At 38.1% G+C, this 22748-nt stretch overlaps 1 long non-coding RNA gene across 1 annotated transcript in view; it reads left to right on the forward strand.

Annotated features, from left to right (window-relative positions):
• Positions 1 to 4304: 4304 nt before the first annotated feature.
• LOC109026541 (uncharacterized) overlaps positions 4305 to 22748 on the forward strand; it is a 64731-nt gene continuing 46287 nt past the window's right edge. Inside the window, exons 1-3 of the long non-coding RNA XR_004070173.3 lie at positions 4305 to 4389; positions 14211 to 14327; positions 18195 to 18355. This is a non-coding gene — a long non-coding RNA (uncharacterized lncRNA). The remainder of the gene's footprint in view (positions 4390 to 14210; positions 14328 to 18194; positions 18356 to 22748) is intronic.

Genomic DNA, 22748 nt, shown 5'->3' on the forward strand with positions numbered 1-22748 from the left:
TATATTATATACAATACGAATTCTATATAGGTTTGTATATAAATGAATTTTATTTTGTAAATCCTTCAAGTTATGTATTATATATAGGTTTATATACAAATAAATTTTATTTTATAAATTCTTCCTTATATTTTATATGAATAGTAGTGTACATATAGTAGTCTTTATACATATATACACACTATATAGAATAAAGTATGTGTATATATTACATACAGTGTATATATATATACACACTATATGTATAAAATACATGTATAAAATATAAGGATGACTTTATAAAATAAAATTTATTTAGGGCCAGGTGTGGTGGCTGACGCCTGTAATCCCAGCACTTTGGGAGGCCGAGGTGGGCGGATCATGACGTCAGGAAATCGAGACCATACCGGCTAACACAGTGAAATCCCGTCTCTACTAAAAATGCAAAAAATTAGCTAGGCGTGGTGGCGGGTGCCTGTGGTCCCAGCTACTCAGGAGGCTGAGGCAGGAGAATGGTGTGAACCCGGGAGGCGGAGCTTGCAGTGAGCCTTGATAGCGCCACTGCACTCCAGCCTGGGCGACAGAGCGAGACTCCGTCTCAAAAAAAAAAAAAAAAAAAGAACAAGTTTACCCTCACACAACACTGGGAAATATGTTTTTTTCTCATTTTATAGATGAAGCTATTAAAGTCCAGGAAAAGTAAAGTCTTCGTCTAAGTTAGCGTTAGAATTTGAATCAGGCTGCATTCCTCTCCCCATCTTCCCGTCTGATTTCTTGTGATTCTTTCAAAGATGTGATTATTCACGTGGTCTGTGCTCCTTAATTCCCTCTACAATCTTACCCATAATACAAAAGCACCTAATGGCAACAAAAGTCTATTCAACCTGAAATACTATGAGATGATTACCCTGCTTAATTGCTTAAGGAACCCAGCTGAATATAATTTTAAGCTATTTATTATGGGAACAGACTCTGGGATTCTCTGTCACAGTTTCTGAATAGAACTTTTTCTGTGCTGAGCTAAGTTTATCCAGGCATGGAGGCAAAGAACGCAGATGTTTAATTAAAAGGAGTGGCTTAACTTTAGATTAGATCATTGTAATCTTGGGAATCTAGCTGGATTTTAACACAATGTTATTTTTATTTGTGGATAGATATTTCTAAGGAGCCCCTGATATCTTTATAGCCTCTCCAGAACCCATTCTAATCCTAAAAACATGTTAAATTCACTCTTAGAATACCGAAGCTGAAGGTAATTCTTAGAGATAATCTATTCTTGTGCCTTTATTCTACAGATGTGGAAACTGAGGCCTAAGGATTTAAAAAAATCATCAAAGATCACACAAAAGATTGTCAAAGGTCAAATCCAACTTATCCCTATTTTCCCAGGACTTTCTCAGTTTGAAAACTGAGGTAGGGCATGGTGGCACATGCCTATAATCCCAGCACTTTGGGAGACTGAGGCGGGAGGATCCCTTGAGCCGTGGAGTTCAAGACCAGCCTGGACAATACAGTAAGACATTGTCTTCACAAAGAAATTAAAAAATTGGCTGGGTGTGGTAGTGCACACCTATGGTCCCAGCTACTTAGGAGACTGAGGCAGGGGGATCACGTGAGCCTGGGAGGTCAAAAGGTTGAGACTACAGTGAGTCATGATCATGCCACTGCATTCCGGTCTGGGCAAAAACAAAAAACAAAAATCAAAAAAAACCCGGAAAGTCCTATGTCCCCGGGACTCCCTTAGTTCTGGGCAAACTGGGATGGCTGTCATCCTACCTTGCGCTCTCTCTATTTATTTATTTCACTGGCATAAATACAAAATGGACAGATTTGGAGGAGAATTGCATGCTGCAGTTACTGATAGTATTCTAGAAACTGGACAGACAGAACCCAGATGTACTCTTTGGAGTGTCTGGCATGAGCAAACACTCAACAAATATTCATTGAATCAATGAGTGAATGAGAATGCAAGTCACTTAAAGTGGTGTCATCGCTAGTTCATTTTTCTCAATGTTGCTCTAATTCCCATTGAGAGGGTATCAATGATTTCTTGCTTTTTAACCTGCCTACATTTTGTTCTGGAGTTCCTAGGTAAGATTAAGCTGCATGTAACCTATGGAGCTGCTGTTTTGCAGATGGTCGTTCCCAAGGTGCTTTTCACAGTGTTTTTGAATTATCTTGCCAATATTTCAGGAAAAGCAGCAAAAAGAAGGGAAAGAAAAGCTTTCATAATGAGAAATGACAGGAAAGCAACTCCCTCATGGGGTTGTCAGGGAAAGAGTTGTTGAATAATTCAAATAACAGATTTGTTCATTTCTAAGCCATTTCCTGCCCCAGCTTTGGAAATCTGCAGAAAAGTTCTGGATTAGGAATTATCCAAGACCTGATTTCATTGCTGCCAGGGGATCAGTTGAAGGGACAAGCTCCTTCAGGTGGCTTGGGGAAATTACCATAGTTTGAGGTCACTTACAGAATTTTCTGAGTTGGCAGGCCCTAGGTTGCTTTTTCCTTGCGCCAGGAAAATATAGACAGGGCCAGCACCTCATCTCTGAAAATAAAATGTACTGAGTTCTCACGGGTAGCTCAGCATTAGGTATGGCAGCTGCCCCAGCAGACTTACTCGTTCTTGTTTTGTTTTTGTTTTTTTTGCAGCTGTATCTAGGCATGGGAAGGGGTAGGAACTGGTGGTGAAACTCATGTAGGTTATGAGTCCAGGTGAAAGTAATTTGGCTCTTTTTAAGGAATTTCTGCAAAAGTTTAGAGGTCCTAATTGGGAAAAGTTATATTTTTGGATAATCTGCAAAATCCGTTTATCCGTATCATCCCTGGCCTTGTTATCACAGGTCACTGAGGGTTGGCTATACTTGTTTCTTATCTGCCCCAAGAGGACCTGGGGAGGATTTATTATCTCTTGCCACTAAATCCCTGACCATATGTGTATCAATTTACCAAACAGCCTTATATGTGCTTGGGGACATCCCTCAGAGATGGTTCAGTCATGAGAGCATTTCATAAATTTTTACTATTACAAATACTACCTCACATTTGATAAGCTTTTACCTTTATTTTTCAGGCTAATCTTACAGTTATTATATTTTTATCCACAAAACTCTTCAAGGGAGGTAAAAGTGTTATTAATGTCCCCATCCCTGACAGATAAGAAAACTAAGTAATGGAGAAATGAGGTGATTTTCCAGAAGTTATTCATGTCAGAGCTGGTCCTGAAACCCAGATCTCTTACAGAAATTCAAATATTCACCTTTTTCTACTCTTCTTTGCAAATGCCTCTACTATTACTGATTGAATGGTAAACCCTTTGAGGAAATGGGTTGGATGAAAACTCTTGCTTTGTTGGACGTTCTTACTTGAAAAGTCCATCAAACTTAAACAAAGGCCAGCTTATTTTGAATCTTAAAAAATGTAAGGCTACTCAAATTAACCTGAAGAGGGATTTGTGTTTTTTAGCAATTTCAGATGCCAGTCACTGTGACAAGTGCTTCTTATTCATTACCTGCACTAATGCTGGTGAGATGTTTGCACCAGTATCTGTTTTGTTTTAAGCTAGATAGTGACATATAGATGATGCCTAGGACAGTGCACAGCTACCAAAGTACTAGGTATTGTAAGTTTCTTGGTTTGAATACAAATACATATTTGTACATACATACTCAAGAGAAAAGCCAGTTTAAGTAAAATTCAATAGATATTAGTTGAAAATCACTCATTGTTCTGGGCACTGAATAAAACATAATCTCTTTCCTTCAAGGAGTTTGTGGTCCAATGAAGGAAACAGGACACTGATTAAAATATGGGTAAAAAGACTGAGCTAGAATCCATGTGGTAGAAATAGTCTATAAGAAGGTAGGCTTCCCAAGGGCAGGAGTCCGTATCTCCAGAATTTAGTTGCTTCTTAAAGATTTGGTGAATGAAAAAAAAAATGAATGGGTGAATAAATAAATGTTCTAGGAAAGCATGTAGGAAAGACAATTGAGCTGTTCTAAAAGAGTTGTGGGAAGTTTCATAGAAATTGATGGGTGAGCTTCATATTCAAAGATAAGTAAGATTTCAGTATATAAAGTTGGGAATTCTTGGCAAAGAAAAGAGCTAACAGAAATATTTGCAAGTGCACAGAGCATTTTGGAATTCAAGAGATGACAAATAATAAGTCTTGTGGGTGGGATTTAGACAGCTGGAAGTGATGAAGTGGAAGTCTAAGAGAAGAAGCTAAAGAAGTAGGAAGTACCAAACTAAGGCTTTGACTCATTTATGCCCCAGGGAGGCATCATGTATTTATAAGTAGAAAATCAGCCTCTAATTTGTGCTTTAGTAAAGCCATCTCTTGTGTCCGTGTAGGAGAGTCCTGAGGTGGAGAAGGGCTGGGATCAAGCCAACCACTCACCCACTTAAGAAGTAATGAGATCTTTAATTGCCTTTTCAGCAGTAATGGGGGTGGAGGTGGGGGAGTAAATTCCAAAATCATTAGAAAAGTAGAATGGGTTGAGTTTGTTGACTCATTAGATGTGGGTGGGGAAGAGAGGGCGAAGGTAAAGATGACTAAAGTTTCTAGTCAGGCACTTGGGTGGATATACCAAAATTGTACATTTACATAGTCTGTGGGTTTCTGAACAACCTAACAATTTTAAACCCTCCTAACTAGATGGAAAACTCTTAGATTAGAAGTGCAATTTCAATCCCAGATTCATAAGTACTTTCTCATACAGCTTTGTTATCTTAGATTTCTTTTAGTATATTAAAAAAAAAAAGGTCAAGATGATGGCTTTTCTCATTCTCGGAAGAAAGCAGAGATGATCGTAATTTTTGCTTTGACATTCGCACTGTTCAGGCATGCCTCATAACTAGCTTTTAGGGCTTCAATAAGTAACGCAGTGACCAGAAGCTCTAAAATGGGATTTAGAAGTTTCCAAATGATACCCAATTAAAAAGTGTTCCAGGCAAAAAAGCAGCAAACCTTGCTTTGAAAGGTACTCACAGTGCCATTTCCCTGAGATGAGGAGGGAGCTGCAACTCTGGGCTGATGGTTAATGCTAAAAGCATTCAACTGCAGCTGTAATTACTGACAAGCAAACTATGAACCAGAATTAAGATTATTAGTAATTACTTCCTATGAATCAGGGCATGATGGGTTCATGGCTTTCTGTCAACTGTTTTGCTTGAGGCAGACGGATATCTAGAGTGTCAAACTTAAAAAAGTTCAGCACAAAGGAATAGATTAGGGAAGAAATTGCCTCAATGAGCTACATGAAAATGTAAAATTAGGTCTGTCTAAAGACAGTTGGTTGATAACTTTGCTTCTTATCATGAAGGTTACGCTGAGTTAACCAGAAACTCAGGGTCATAAAACTTTGTTACGATCAACTTTAGAGTTAATTTATTTTAGTCATTTTACTTAGGAAACTGAAGCCCAGACTAGGCAAGAAAGTTGCCCATGGTTACACAGCTGGTCAGTGATAACACTGAGACAAAGTGGTAGTCATTCTAGGTTGCAGGTGCAGGCCTTATCTAAAATGGTTTATCCAACTGTAATTTGTTGACTGTACATTTCGATGCATAGGTATGTGACTCTTGCTGGCATAATTTCTTTTTTTTTAATTGTAAAAAACACATAAGATGGGATCTACCCTCTTAACAAATTTGTAAGTGGATTGTACAGTATTACGGTATTTACTATATGTGCATTAATTTTTTTTTTTGAGATGGAGTTTCGCTCTTGTGGCCCAGGGTAGAGTGCAGTGGCATGATCTCTATTCACTGCAACCTCTGCCTCCTGGGTTCAGGTGATTCTCCTGCCTCAGCCTCCTGAGTAGCTGGGATTACAGGCACCTGCCACCATGCTTGGCTAATTTTTGTATTTTTAGTAGAGATGGGGTTTCACCATGTTGGCCAGGCTAGTCTCAAACCCCTGACCTCAAGTGATCTGCCTGCCTCAGCCTCCCAAAGTGCTGGGATTACAGGCATGAGCCACCATGCCAGGCCTATATATGCATTGTTGTACAGCAGATCTCCACAACTTTTTTGTCTTGCATGACTGAAACTGTATTAATAAATAATACCTCAATTTCCCCATCCACAGAAGGGCAGCCATCATTCCACTTTCTGCTTCTATGAGTTTGACTACTTTAGATACTTCATGTAAGTGGAAAATTGAAGTATTTGTCCTTCTGTGACTGGTTTATTTCACTTAGCATAATGTTCTCAAAGTTTATCCATGCTGAAACAAATCATGGGATTTTCTTTTAAAAGACTAAATAATATTCCATTGTGTATATATATCACATATTTCTTTATCCATTCATCTGTTGACAGACAGTTAGGTTGTTTCCCTTCTTGATTGGTGTGAATAATGCCACAATGAACATGGGAGTTCAAATATCTCTTTGAGATCCTGCTTTAAATTATTTTGGATACATACCTAGAAATGAGACAGATGGATCATATGGTATTTTGATTTTCAGATTTTTCAAAGAACTTCTGTACTATTTTCCATAGAGTGCCTGTATCTTGCTCCCCAATGGTGTGCAAGGGTTCCAATCTCTCTACATCCTCACCACCTCACAGATACTTGATATTTTCTGGTTTTTGGGTTTTTTTAAAAATAATGACCATCCTAACAGACATGAGGGATATGGTGATATCTCATTGTGTGTTGCTTTTTTTTTTTTTTTTTGAGACAGAGTTTCACTCTGTTGTACAGGCTGGAGTTCAGTGGTGTGATCTTGGGTTACTGTAATCTCTGCCTCCCGGGTTCAAGTGATTCTCCTGCCTCTGCCTCCTGAGTAGCTGGGATTACAGGCGCCCGCCACCATGCCTGGCTAATTTTTAGTAGAGATGGGGTTTCATCATGTTGGCCAGGCTGGTTTCAACTCCTGACCTCAAATGATCCACCTGCCTCGGCCTCCAAAGTGCTGGGATTACAGGTGTGAGCCACAGTGCCTGGCCTCATTGTGGTTTTGATTTGAATTTCCCTGATGGTTAGTGACGCTGAGTATCTTTTCCTATACCTAGTGGCCATTTGCATGGCTTCTTCAAAGAAATGTCTATTTAATTAAGCTGTTTGCCCATTTTTAAATTGAGTTACTTATTTTGCAATTGGTTGTAGGAGTTTCTTATATATTTTAGAAATTAACCCCTTACCAGCTATATGATATAGAAATATTTTTTTCCAATTCATAGGTTGCTTTTCATCCTGTTGATTGTTTTATTTGCTGTGCAGAAGGTTTTAAGGTTTTCAAAGTCATCCCTTCTGTCTATTTTTGCTTTTGTGTCCTGTGCTTTTGATATTATATTCAAGAAATCATGGAAAAATAGTTATAGTGTTCTTCTCTTATGTTTTCTTGTAGTTGTTGTATAGTTTCAGATTTTACATTTAATTTTATAGTGAATTTTGAGTTGACTTTTGTGTGTGGTGTAAAATAAAGGTTCAATTTTATTCTTTTACAACTAAATGTGCAGTTTTCCCAGCACCATCTGTTGGAGAGATATATTTCCCCATGATGTATTCTTGGCATCCTTGTTGAAGATAAGTTGACTGAATGTGCATAGGTTTATTTCTAGGGTATTTTTCCTGTTCCATTAATCTATAGGTTCATCTCTATGCCAGTACTATACTTTTTGATTACTGTGGCTTTGTGATATAATTTGAAGTCAGGAAGTATGAGACTTCCAGCTTTGCTCTTTCTCACAGTTGTTTTGGCTTTTGGGGGGTACTTTGTGGTTCCCTATAGATGTTAGGGTTATTATTTCTCTTTATGTGAAAAAGTCTGGGATTTTGATAGGAATTGCATTGAATCTATAGATCACTTTGGGTAATGTGCACATTACAGTATTGAATCTTTCAATTCGTGAACATGAGATGTCTTTTCATTTATTTGTGTCTTCTTTAATTTCATTCACCAGTGTTTTGCAGCATTCAGTGTACAAGTTTCTGGCCAACCTAGTTAAATTTATTTCAAACTTTTTTTTGATGTTATTATAAATGGGATTATTTTCCTTAACTTCTTTTTTTTGGACTCTTAATTTTTAGGGTATAGAAACATAACCAGCTTTTTATGTTAATTTTGAAACCTGCCACCTTGTTGAATTTGTTTATTCAACGGGATTTTTTTTTTTCAGAAACTAAAAGAACTTTAGGATTTTCTACATATACATCTGCAAACAGAGATAATTTTACTTATTCTTTTCTTGATTTGGGTAAGTTTAATTTATTTTTCTTGACTAATTTCTCTAGCTAAGATTTCCAGTTCCATGGCGAGTAAAAGTGGTGAGACTGGACATCCTTGGCTTGTTTCTGATCTCAGAGGAAAAGCTTTCAGTTTTTCACCTTTGAGTTTGGTGTTAGCTCCATTTTTTCTTTTTCATATATGATCTTGATCATGTTGAGGTAATTTTCTTCTACTTCTTGTTTGTTGAGTGTTTTTATTATAAAGTGGTGCTGAATTTTGTCAATTGCTTTTTTGGTGTCTATTGAGATGATCATATGATTTTTATTTTTCTATTAATGTGACATATCGTATAGATAGATTCATACATTGAGCCATGCTTGCATCTCAGGGATAAATCCTGCTTGAATGTGATATATAATAGTTTCAATTTGTTGTTCAATTAAGTTTGGTAGTGTTTTGTTGAAGATTTAAAAATTTGTATGTATCAGAGATATTGGCTTACAGCTTTCTTTTTTTATAGTGTCTTTGTCTGGCTTTGATATTAGGATAATGTTGACTGCATAAAATGAGTTTGGAAGTATTCCCTCCTTTTCAACTTTTTGGAAGAGTTTGAGAAAGATTGACATTAGTTCTTCTTTAAAAGTTTGGTAGAATTGACCAGTAAAGCCCTCTAGTCTTGAGCTTTTCTTTTCTGGGAGGTTTTCGAATGTGGATTCAATCTTCTTATTCATTACTAGTACATTCAGATTTTCTATTTTTTTAATGATTCACTCTTGATACTTGTATGTCTTTAGGAATTTATCCATTTCTTCTTGGTTATCTGTAAGTCTCCTAGGCTTTCTTCATGCTTTTTATTCTTTTGTCTTTTTGCTCCTCTTACTGAATAATTTCAAATGACTTTTCTTCAAGTTCACTGATTTTTTTTCTTCTGCTTCATCAAGTCTGCTGTTGGACCACTCTAGTAAATGTTTTGGTTCAATTATTGTATTTTTCAGCACCAGAATTTCTATTTGACTTTTTTCTATATTTCCTTTTTTTTGCTGATATTCTAATTTTGATTTTTTCTGAGCTCACTAAGCATTTTTATGGCTGTTATTTTTTTATTCCTTGTCAAGTATCTTACAGGCTTTCATTTCTTTAGGGTTGGTTTCTATAGATTTATTTTGATTCTTTGATAGGGCCATGCTTTCCTATTTCTTCATGTGCCTTGTAACTTTGTGCTGGGATTTGCACATTAAAAAAAAGTCGCTTCTCTCAGTCTTTATAGAATGGCTTTAGACAGGGAAAGACCTTTCCTATTTAGCCTGGCTAAAGATTCCAGAGGACTCTCAAACTTTTTCTGTGGATGCATCTTTTCTGGATTTGTTCAAGTACATTCTCAATTAGAGGCATTCACCAGCTTTTCTTCTTTTTTTTCAGGACCTCTTAATTTCTTGCATCTTTGGTCTCTCTTTGTGGTATTTCAGGTTCTCTGGCTTTTAAGCAAGCCACCCGGTTCTTTTTCATTTGCAGTGATCTTCTGTGATCTGGAGTATGCTGGGTCACATCAGCACTCTGAGACAAGAGAGACAGAAACCAGTCCTTCAGGCAACACCTAAAAATCCTGCACATTGGATGGATATTTTAGTTTTCTCTTGCTTTCTCCAAGGAGAAGCCAGAAATTGACAGTTTTCCTTCAATTGCACTACATCGAGCTATGGGGCTCAATGGCAAGTGAGGGGTGTGGCAAGTGGGTGCCACAAATTTTCTTACTGACTTTGACGCAGTTGTTTTTGCCCTGACCTGGGGTGCAGGGACCTCTCAGTTTCTTTGGATTTCTTACAAAGGGAATTGGTCCATGTGTGGTTGAATTGGTTTCTCTGTGGGGAAAGGGAACATCCTGGACTTTCTATTCTGTTATCTTGCTTATGTCATCTCCCTCTCCACTCTTTAAAATGACAAATAATTACTCCTTTGTTAATAATATTCTTTAAAAAAACTTTAAGTGCTATTCAAGTGCAGTAGTGAGAATGGGGAACACAGTAGAACACGGAGTTTGATCTGTAACTGATTGAATTAACTGAGATAGCTCATTGTCTTCAGAAAAGTCTGCCCACTGCATTGCTAAGAGAAGTGGCTCTCTACTATTCTCTTTGTACTACTTGTCTTGGGTTGGGTTCCCCCAGAAGCAGATGGAGATTTGAATCACATAACTTATTTTGAACATAGTGCCAAGAAACACAAGAGGAGGAATGAGGAAATGAGGTGGACAAGGAAAAAGAATCAACATAGTGAGTGTTAATGAGCAGGTTACCGCTGTGGGCAACTATGGGTAATTTCTGACAAGCGCCTCTGAGAGATAGTGCAGAATATGCCTCAGTGTGGTTCCACCCAAGGGGTAAAGTAGCCTCGGGTATTATTCTCCAACTTTCATCATTAAAAGCACTGTCCCTGGGAATGGCATATTCCTTGTCCTTCTGGCCTACACCACTCCTGGGCTGAGTCCTCTAAATCCAGTAGGGGAGAAGTCATAGGTGCTTGTCTTAGGCAGCAATCAATGTTCAAAGAATTGTGAGTTCAGAGGGAACATGGATAATACCCTGCCAGTGTCTGTTCTTCTGGGCTGGCTGTTGCAAATGGCATGCATTTGGATCCGGTAATCCCATATCACCAGATGATAGAACAGTATCCAGGAAGAATTTGAGGTATTCTAGGAAATTTTAGAAGGTTAGGCAGAGACAGAGTTTTTGAAGTGAGAGCTCAAGCATTTCTTTGGAGAAATCACTAGAGCTTGGTGGAGTTATGGATTCATGTATTCCCTGCATTAAGTTCCAAAGATTATAGCTTACATTGAATGAGAGTCCCATGAAAACCAGTACTGAGAACAGAAACATTGCTTGTGGAATGGCTTTGGCTCACAGCAGTATTAGCACTCTCACTCTCCAGCATTACCACTCTCATCTAAGCCACTATTTTCCTCCTAGCTTATTGCCGTAGTGTCCTCAATGTTCTCCTTGCTTTTCCTGCAAACCCCCAATCCCTCTTGGCCTCTCTACCCTGCCCAGTTATTCTCTACACAGTAGCCAGAGGGGCTATCTAGCACTAAGTCAGATTATGTTGTTCATTTGCTTATAATGTACCAGTGGCTTTCCATCTCACTCAGAGAAAATACTCTAAGGTCCTTTCATTGGTTTACAAGTCTCTGTATAATCAGCTCCTGCCTTCTCACCTCTGAGGTGACTTAGCCCCAGCTCCGGTGGCTTCTTTGCTGTCCCAAGACCACACCATGTGTATTCTCTCCTTCGAGCCGTTCCACTTGCTGTTTCCTCTCCCTGGAATGCTCTTTCCCACACCCACATGGATTGCTTTCTTACTTTCTTCAGGCCTCTGCTCAAATATTGGCTTTTATGGTTACTCTGCATGAAATATTCTTTACTCCTTCTTCGCAGCTTCATTTTTCTCCATAGCAATTTTTATTATTTATTTCTACAGCTAGAAAGTAAATCCCACAAGGACTCGAATTTTGTTGATTATATTCAGTACTATATCTCCAGTGGTTAGAATAGTGCCTCACTTTCAATAAGCAATCAATGATTCAATAAATATTTGGTGAATAAATGAATGAAAGTATTAATACACGGATGTGGTTGGACAGAAACTGAAGTATACCCAGGGGAAAGTAGTCAGGCCAGGGAAGTCTAAACCATAAGAAATTGTTGTTGACTTTGAATTGTAGTTAATTTTCCTTTCTTACTCCTTATAATCTATAGTATATGGGGATGCTGAATTTGGAGAAGAGAAAGCATGGTAAGTGACTTCAGATTTTGAGGGACTAGTTTATGAAGAGGAGGATGAAATTATTCCATGAATTACAAAGGCCAAGATCCCAGATCACAGGAAATAAACTACAGAGAAGCATATTTTTGAAGTCAAAGGAGGAAAGAGCTCTCTAACCATTTGTACTTCCATAAAATGGAAGGGACTGCCTTTCTATAAGTAATGAGTCCCCCATCATCAGAGGTGTTCAAGCAGAGTAGAAAGTAGAGGTGAGATCCAGAAGATCTTTGAAGACTCTGTCAATCTTGAAATTCTAGAATTCCATAAACATGAGAGAGAAGCAAAAGTGTCTCTCACAAAGCATCCCACTACAGTGTGAATGCCATTTACTGAATATTCATCTCCTATAACGTTTTTTTCATACAGCTGGAGAGTATTCTATTACCTGAAAGACTCAAACAAGCCCCCCCCCCTTTTTTTTAAAGCACATGCCCAATGTTGGACATTTCTTTTAAATTTTTCATACTAAAAATAGAATTTGACCTTAGTTGGTTTCTGCCCTGAAGGGACATCCTAGCAACAGTGTTTGAGCAGACACAAGCTCAGGCGAAACTAAGAGTGGGTTTTAAAAAAAATACTGTTTCTTGGCCGGGCACTGTGGCTCACACCTGTAATCCCAGCACTTTGGGAGGCCGAGGCGGGCGGATCACGAGGTCAGGAGATCAAGACCATCCTGGCTAACACGGTGAAACCCTGTCTCTACAAAAATACAAAAAATTAGCTGGGCGTGGTGGCGGGCGCCTGTAGTCCCAGCTACTCGAGAGGCTGAAGCAGGAAAATGGCGTGTACCTGGGAGGCGGAGCTTGCAGTGAGCATTGCGCCGCTGCACTCCAGCCTGGGCGACAGAGCGAGACTGTCTCAAAAATAAAAATAAAAAATAAAAAAGGAAAAAACAAAACTGTTTCTTAGATCCAACCCTTTGTCTGTGTCGAACATCACACATGCAATGGTTAAGCCCCAAATATATCATGATGGAGTAAGGAGGGGAGAGAGATATTTGGGCTCTGAGTTTCCCCCATGCCTCCTATGTCAGAGCTTCTTACATTTTACGTGCACACAATCATTGGGGTTTTTCTATCACAGTGAAAATTCAAATATAGTAGGTCTGGGTTGGGGTCTGAGTTTTTGTATTTCTCGTAAGCTCTTGAGGGAAACCAGTCAGTTGACCGCTTTGTGAATATCACAGTCCTAGTTCATATTCCTTACGGGGCTGTCTATGAAATTGTCTCTATTTGGAGTCAGAAGCAGAAAATGTCATCCAAAGCCTAAAAACATTCTGAATCATTATGATGTTTACTTTGCATCAAGAAAAGCAATGACAAGTGGTTACTAATGAAAATAAGCTGTTGAAGGGAACTGCCAATTAGAAACAATTCAGCTTTCATCTCACATCAAGGACAAAATTAATCATGCATGCTATTTCCAACAAAAATGATTTAAGTAAATTATTTAGTATTTATATTTTGTAGTGATGCATGCCTAATAAAATCAGTGGTTGCAGGGCATGATTAACCGGCATCCTTCAGAATCTAGACCTGCTGCCCTACTATAGGACTTGGTGTTTGGAAAATCCTGACCTTTTTGGAGAAGGGACAGAGGTTTACACTACAGTTTCTCTGTGGCATCCCAAAGTGTGACCTGGATATTTGCAGTTACCTAATCCAGGCTTGTTAAAGGTCCGTGTTCTTAGGCAGAAGTCCTGAACTCACTTTTACTGGAGCAGTTCACAATGTATGACAATTGCCTCTGTTTGCTTCTTCCCTTCTAACGTGGGAGTGACAGGGACAGTGTCTTGTTCACAGCACATGTAAATATTAAGAAACTAAAGACAGCCGGGCATGGTAGCTCACGTCTCTAATCTCAGCACTTTGGGAGCCCAAGGTGGACAGATCATGAGGTCATGAGTTCAAGATCATCCTGTCCAACATGGTCAAACCCCGTCTCTACTAAAAATACAAAAATTAGCTGGGCGTGGTAACCTGCACCTGTAGTCCCAGCTACTCAGGAGACTGAGGCAGGAGAATCGCTTGAACCTGGGAGGCAGAGGAGGTTGCAGTGAGCTGAGATCGCACCATCGCACTCCAGCCTAGGCAACAAGAGCAAAACTCCATCTCAAAAAAAAAAAAAAAGAAAAAAAAAGAAACTAAAGACATATTTTTTAGATAGAAAGAGTGAAACTTTCTTGAGAAGAAGTTCCATCTGCCAGCCCTGATCATATTGTAGTCTGCCTTGCAGAATTCATCTGAAGCTTCCTCCACTGCCAGACAGATCTTCCTGCATCAGGTCCGGTGCTGCCCCTGACATGTAATGCTCAAGATTTCTAGACATTGAAACACTCTGAAGAATTGAAAGGTAATTCAAAAAGGAAAAATAATGACTGTCCTCAATGTGTGTGTGTGTGTATATATGCACACCTACCTGCCTGTGTGTGCTTGTTTAGATGATAAGAAAAATACTAAGAAAGTCTCGATAATTGAAACACTATGGAATTGATACAAGCCAAGAAGCAGACCCAAATACACGCAGAGAATGAATAGTTTATCCACTAGATGGCTTAGGAAAAAAATGACTACTTAGTAAAACAACAAATTAAGTTAAATATGTTTTCATATTACACAAACAGAAAACAAAAAATCCAGATGGCTTATTTAAAGAAATATTAACAAATAAAACAATAAAAGATCTATAATAAAACGTAGGTAAACATATTTTTGGAGTTCGAAAGACATTTTTAACAAAGAAAGAAAACACAAAGGAAAAGACAAATATATTTGAATGCATACAATTTGAATACAAATTTGAAACTGATTTTCATCTTTTATACAATGCCGGTGAATTTCCAATGTTAGTAGAATGTAAGAAATAAATATTCTCATATAATGCTGGATAGACTATGAAATATACTTACATTACTGAAGTGTGATTTGGCAAACAAGGTCAAAAACCTGTAAATTTTACATTCTATTTGATGCAGCAGTTGAATTTCTAAAAATTGGTTTTGAGAAAATTATTATAGATGTAGGGAAATATTATTTTGCAAAAAATAAGTAGAAACAATTAAGTATTCAATGGTAGGGAGTTAATTTACCAGATCATTATGCATCAATATGATGGAATACCATTCATCCATTAAAATGAGGAATAAGAATATTTAATGATAAGGAGAAATATTGACAACACATTGTTAAGTAAAGCAGAAGTAAAGCTGTATTGAAAATGTGAACCCTACTTTAAAGACTGGAAGTTTATATGTAAAAAATTAATAGTGGTTATCCTTGAGTTTAGGTATTATGGGTAATTTAAAGTTCTACTTCTGCTTTTTGTGCATTTTCATATTTTTATCAATAAACATATTTTACTTCTGAAATCAGAAAGAAGTGTTAATAAAAGAATGAAATCCCCTTACAGATGAAAATAGCATTGTTGTCACTATTAAAAATGAGCAGATGCTAATATTAATAATTGTACTAATTTAGGTCATGTTTTAAGTACTGTTAATAACTATTCTTTTTCTCTGTTAAATTAAGTCTCTTAAAGTTTTTACAAAGTACACAAAGGAACATGTTGAACAATATTTTAGTAGTCTAGATACAAAAAAAGTCTCTTTATATTTGTAAAAATAGACCAAATTATGCTGTGGTAACAAACAACCCTGAACCTCAGTGTTTTTAAATATGAAGGCTTAGTTCTCATTCTGGATGAATTTCTTTTCTTTTTTTTTTTTTTGAGACACTTTCCTTTTTTTTTTTTAATTATACTTTAAGTTTTAGGGTACGTGTGCATAATGTGCAGGTTAGTTACATGTGTATACATGTGCCATGTTGGTGTGCTGCACCCATTAACTCATCATTTAACATTAGGTATATCTCCTAATGCTATCCCTCCCCTCTCCCCCCACCCCACAATAGGCCCCGGTGTGTGATGCTCCCCTTCCTGTGTCCATGTGTTCTCATTGTTCAATTCCCACCTATGAGTGAGAACATGCAATGTTTGGTTTTTTGTCCTTGTGATAGTTTGCTGAGAATGATGGTTTCCAGCTTCATCCATGTCCCTACAAAGGACATGAACTCATCCTTTTTTATGGCTGCATAGTATTCCATGGTGTATATGTGCTACATTTTCTTAATCCAGTCTATCATTGTTGGACATTTGGGTTGGTTCCAAGTCTTTGCTGTTGTGAATAGCACCACAATAAACATGCATGTGCATGTGTCTTTATAGCAGCATGATTTATAATCCTTTGGGTATATACCCAGTAATGGGATGGCTGGGTCAAATGGTATTTCCAGCTCTAGATCCTTGAAGAATCACCACACTGACTTCCACAATGGTTGAACTAGTTTACAGTCCCACCAACAGTGTAAAAGTGTTCCTATTTCTCCACATCCTCTCCAGCACCTGTTGTTTCCTGACATTTTAATGATCACCATTCTAACTGGTGTGAGATGGTGTCTCATTGTGGTTTTGATTTGCATTTCTCTGATGGCCAGTGATGATGAGTATTTTTTCATGTGTCTTTTGGCTGCATAAATGTCTTCTTTTGAGAAGTATCTGTTCATATCTTTGCCCACTTTTTGATGGGGTTGTTTTTTTCTTGTAAATTTGTTTGAGTTCATTGTAGATTCTGGATATTAGCCCTTTGTCAGATGAGTAGATTGCAAAAATTTTCTCCCATTCTGTAGGTTGCCTGTTCACTCTGATGGTAGTTTCTTTTGCTGTGCAGAAGCTCTTTAGTTTAATTAGATCCCATTTGTCAATTTTGGCTTTTGTTGCCATTGCTTTTGGTGTTTTAGACATGAAGTCCTTGCCCATGCCTATGTCCTGAATGGTATTGCCTAGGTTTTCTTCTAGGGTTTTTATGGTTGCAGGTCTAACATTTAAGTCTTTAATCCATCTTGAATTAATTTTTGTATAAGGCGTAAGGAAGGGATCCAGTTTCAGCTTTCTACATATGGATAGCCAGTTTTCCCAGCAGCATTTATTAAATAGGGAATCCTTTCCCCATTGCTTGTTTTTCTCAGGTTTGTCAAAGATCAGACAGTTGTAGATATGCGGCATTATTTCTGAGGGCTCTGTTCTGTTCCGTTGGTCTATATCTCTGTTTTGGTACCAGTACCATGCTGTTTTGGTTACTGTAGCCTTATAGTATAGTTTGAAGTCAGGTAGAGTGATGCCTCCAGCTTTGTTCTTTTGGCTTAGGATTGACTTGGCAATGCAGGCTCTTTTTTGGTTCCATATGAACTTTAAAGTAGTTTTTCCAATTCTGTGAGGAAAGTCATTGGTAGCTTGATGGGGATGGCATTGAATCTATAAATTACCTTGGGCAGTATGGCCATTTTCACGATATTGATTCTTCCTACCCATGAGCATGGAATGTTCTTCCATTTGTTTCTATCCTCTTTTATTTCATTGAGCAGTGGGTTGTAGTTCTCCTTGAAGAGGTCCTTCATGTCCCTTGTAAGTTGGATTCCTAGGTATTTTATTCTCTTTGAATCAATTGTGAATGGGAGTTCACTCATGATTTGGCTCTCTGTTTGTCTGTTATTGGTGTATAAGAATGCTTATGATTTTTGCACACTGATTTTGTATCCTGAGACTTTGCTGAAGTTGCTTATCAGCTTAAGGAGATTTTGGGCTGAGACGATGGGGTTTTCTAGATATACCATCATGTCATCTGCAAACAGGGACAATTTGACTTCCTCTTTTCCTAATTGAATACCCTTTATTTCCTTCTGCTGCCTTATTGCTGTGGCCAGAACTTCCAACACTATGTTGAATAGGAGTGGTGAGAAAGGGCATCCCTGTCTTGTGCCAGTTTTCAAAGGGAATGCTTCCAGTTTTTGCTCATTCAGTATGATATTGGCTGTGGGTTTGTCATAAATAGCTCTTATTATTTTGAGATACATCTCATCAATACCTAATTTATTGAGAGTTTTTAGCATGAAGCGTTGTTGAATTTTGTCAAAGGCCTTTTCTGCATCTATTGAGATAATTATATGGTTTTTGTTGTTGGTTTTGTTTATATGCTGGATTATGTTTATTGATTTGTGTATGTTGAACCAGCCTTGCATCCCAGGGATGAAGCCCACTTGATCATGTTGGATAAGCTTTTTGATGTGCTGCTGGATTCGGTTTGCCAGTATTTTATTGAGGATTTTTGCATCAATGTTCATCAGGAATATTGGTCTAAAAATCTCTTTTCTTGTGTGTCTCTGCTAGGCTTTGGTATCAGGATGATGCTGGCCTCATAAAATGAGTTAGAGAGGATTCCCTCTTTTTCTATTGATTGGAATAGTTTCAGAAGGAATGGTACCAGCTCCTCCTTGTACCTCTGGTAGAATTCAGCTGTGAATCCATCTGGTCCTGGACTATTTTGGTTGGTAAGCTATTAATTACTGCCTCAATTTCAGAACCTGTTATTTGTCTATTCAGAGATTCAACTTCTTCCTGGCTTAGTCTTGGGAGGGTATATGTGTCGAGGAATTTATCCATTTCTTCTAGATTTTCTAGTTTATTTGCATAGAGGTGTTTGTAGTATTCTCTGATGGTAGTTTATATTTCTGTGAGATCGGTGGTGATATCCCCTTTATCATTTTTTATTGCGTCTATTTGATTCTTCTCTCTTTTCTTCTTTATTAGTCTTGCTAGCGGTCTATCAATTTTGTTGATCTTTTCAAACAACCAACTCCTGAATTCATTGATTTTTTGAAGGGTTTTTTGTGTCTCTATTTCCTTCAGTTCTTCTCTGATCTTAGTTATTTCTTGCCTTCTGCTAGCTTTTGAATGTGTTTGCTTTTTCTTCTCTAGTTCTTTTAATTGTGATGTTAGGGTGTCAATTTTAGATCTTTTCTGCTTTCTCTTGTTGGCATTTAGTGCTATAAATTTCCCTCTACACACTGCTTTGAATGTGTCCCAGAGATTCTGATATGTTGTGTCTTTGTTCTCGTTGATTTCAAAGAATATCTTTATTTCTGCCTTCATTTTGTTATGTACCCAGTAGTCATTCAGGAGTGGGTTGTTCAGTTGCCATGTAGTTGAGTGGTTTTGAGTGAGTTTCTTAATCCTGAGTTCTAGTTTGGTTGCACTGTGGTCTGAGAGACAGTTTATTATAATTTCTGTTCTTTTACATTTGCTAAGGAGTGCTTTACTTCCAACTATGTGGCCAGTTTTGGAATAAGTGTGGTGTGGTGCTGAGAAGAATGTATATTCTGTTGATTTGGGGTGGAGTTTTGAGACAGACTTTCACTCTTTGCTGCCCAGACTGGAGTGCAGTGGCTTGAGCTCGGCTCACTGCAGCCTCCTTTTGTCAGGTTCAAGCAGTTCTCCTATCTCAGCCTCCCAAGTAGCTGGGATTACTGGTGCCCTCCACCACGCCTGGCTAATTTTTGTATTTTTAGTAGAGACGGGGTTTCACCATGTTGGCCAGGCTGGCCTCGAACTCCTGACCTCAGGTGATCCACCTGCCTTGGCCTCTCAAAGTGCTGGGATTACAGGTGTGAGCCACCACGCCCAGCCCATTTTGGATAAATTTCTATTGTGGAATTTTGAATGGAGGTGGGGAAGTGGGAGATCAGCCCATCTTGGTCACTCAGAGATCCACTGTCTTGAATGTTGTTAGAAACTGACACAGTTAAATGAAATGCAACAGGATCTCATACTGGCTCAGAAATGACATAAGATGTGTTTACTCACAACACATTGGCCAAAATTAGCTATGTGGTCCCATAAATCATAAATGGCCAGGAAGATGGAAAGGCAGAAATATTTGGTGAATAGCATTCATAATTTCCTTCTTTCTTGACTTGGACAGTGGGTCTACAACTAAAATCTGAAGACTAGGAGGCTGTGATCTGGCAATTACCTTGAGAAAAGCTGAAACAATTAGCATAAGCAAAGAAAAAGAGATGCAACAGAGAAAATATTGAGCATATTTCTAGAGGAGCTTAAATTTCCTGCATTTCTCTTTCCTCACTATGATTAACATGAAATTCTATAGGCTACTCTTTGATAATGTGATTCACTTCAGTGATTACAATTAAAAACTGTAGTGTTTTATGTATTTTGAAAGACACCTCTATTCCTCTGCCCACCAGCAGGGTTATACAATGTTTTATCCGTTTATTTCCAACAGAAGCCACATGTTTACCATGCTGGTAATCTTCTGCAGATATGTCTTGCTGCTTCAAAATGTTATCATGCAGTATTATTATAGTTCCTATTGTAGAACCATCTTCCTATGGCTCATTTTAAGTTTTGTCTATTCTGAATTCTCTATAGGGAGTTTTGTTTTAAAACGAATCTTCCCAGTTAACAAGGACTGGGTTAAAGTGAGAAATGTAATGACTGTTCTATTGTAAGGTAAAACAGTCTTACAAATATCTGAACCAGTAGGCCAATCTAATTAATTAATCTAATCTAATTACTTAATTGGAGTAGCCAAAAGCAGTATGCAGAGATTAGGACACAAAGGTGGCCTAACTGTGTAGCAGCTGGATCCGAGGTTTGCCAGTGAGCTCTAGTAGGATTCCAGATGTTCCTGTCCAATCCCAGGATGAGAAATGTCAACTGATGTCAACCCTGCCAAAAGATGTTATTTCTTTAGTGCTGGAATATCTCCCATCAGTTAGCCTGCAATGAAAGCGATGAGTGATTCTCATTTGCCATTTTTTTTCCCCTTTCAGGAATGATCCTGAGAAAGCAAAACACACCAACAGCAGGTAGCAAATAAAATAAAAACTGCTTAGCTTGATGCCAAGTAAATTCTATTTTCTTTGCATTCTGGTCAACATAAAATGCAATATTAATGGATAAATTAAAAAGCTTGTATGACTTCAGAGAGGATCACTGGAGTACTAGTCATAAATGGCTAGAGGTTTTAAAAGAGTAAGGATTTGAAGCTTACAAGATCAGCCAGATATAGCAGAAAGATATGGGTATTTGGATGAGACATGTAGTACTTTCAGCCATATATCATTAGTTCAGAACTTTCTTATGAGCTCCAGACCCTCGTTATGAGTAATCGTCCCACAGATAGTACACATTCAACATGTCCTAAGTGGAACTCATGTTTCCCTTTAACCTTTGTCTCCCCTTCCTCCCACTCTTTCTCTTCCTACTGTGGTGGCTGTGGGAGTAAGAACACTGAAACGAATGTGGGCAATAATCTTGATTCTGTCTTGCCATCACATCCAATCAGACTCTATGGCATACACTCACAGCTACCTACCCAATATCCATTCTTCCTTTCTTTCCTACTCAGAACACTGATTTTGTTTAAGTGCAGTAATATACTCCAATAAAAATACTCACCCCTTGAGACTCTAGGGGTGATCATATAACCCGCTATTGGCCAGTGGGATAAGAGTGGAAGTCTCTTAGAACTTTTGAGAATCCTATCTTTTTCCTGATATTAAATAACAGGCCAAGTTGGCTCAAACTTTTTGCCTTCCTTTTTCTCATTTCCTTTCCTGAACACAGAAACAATGCCTGCAGAAACAATGCCTGCAGATAGAACACACGTTTTTCAACCATGAAGATAAGAGCCACATGCTTTAGATGATAGAGCAGGAAGCTAGGAAGAACCTAACCTTTGACGGCTTCCTTGAGTAGACACAGATTCTTGGACAGTCTGTACCCAGACTTTTGTAATGTAAGAAAACTAAAACTTATTTGGTTGAGCCATTGCAGTGGGTTTCTATTACATGAAACCAAATGCAATTTGCTATGGTTCGAATATTGGTCTGCTCCAAAACTCTTGTTAAAATGCAATCCCCAATGTTGGCAGTATTGAAAGTTATGTTTGTTAAGAGGTGATTGGGTCATGAAGGCTCAGCCTTCATGAATGAATTAATTAATTCATGAATTCATGTCATGGGAGTGGAACTGGTGGCTTTATAAGAAGATGAAGAAAAATCTGAGCTAGCACACTCAGTTCCCTTGTTGTGTGATGTCCTGTACCACTTTGGGACTCGGCAGACTAACAAGAAGGTCCTCACCAGATGAGTTCCCTTAACCTTGGACTTCCCAGCCTTCAGAACTGTAAGAAATAAATTTCATTTCTTCATTACCCAGTTTTAGGTATTCTGTTATAAACAACAAAAAATGAACTGAAACACAACCCTAACTACACAACCCCCATGTTTGTTGTCTTTACCTATGCAATATCTCTCAGATCTCTCTGCTTCTCTCCATCCCCACTGTCTTTTCTTTGGTTTAGATCATTATCTCCTTTTTCCAGAGTTTACTGCAATAGCCTCCTAGTTATGCTTTCTGCCATCAGTACTGTTCTTTTTCTGGGTTGTCCTTAATGTGGCCAGAGTGTTCAAAAATTCAATATTAATCTTTTATGCCTTGCTTAGAGCATTTCAGTGTTTCCTCATGACTTTGTACGTAAACCTGAACTCTTCCTCATGACTTACAGGGCCCTGTACACCTTCCTAACCTCATCTCTTGTCACTCTCTGCCTTGAACTCTGTACTCAAGCCATGTCTAACTTCCAATTCCTTAAATACATCATATTCTTTCTGTTTTTGGATTTTTGCAAATGCAAGTCCTTACTTACTGTCTAATTTTCTGATTGGCTAACTCCTACTTATTCTATAGGCCTCAGTAGTTGGATACACAGGGGAATACTCATTTAATGAGATGGAAAAGACTCAAGAAAGAAGCATTTGGTTTTAAATGTGTTAAGTTTGGAATATTGATTAACGATCAAAGTTGAGATGTCCAGGATACAGTTCAATACAGGAGTTGGAAGCTGAGAGGAAAAGTCAC

The sequence above is a fragment of the Gorilla gorilla genome, chromosome 3 (assembly GCF_029281585.2).
Source record: "Gorilla gorilla gorilla isolate KB3781 chromosome 3, NHGRI_mGorGor1-v2.1_pri, whole genome shotgun sequence".
In the NCBI taxonomy this organism is placed as follows: Eukaryota; Metazoa; Chordata; class Mammalia; order Primates; family Hominidae; genus Gorilla; species Gorilla gorilla.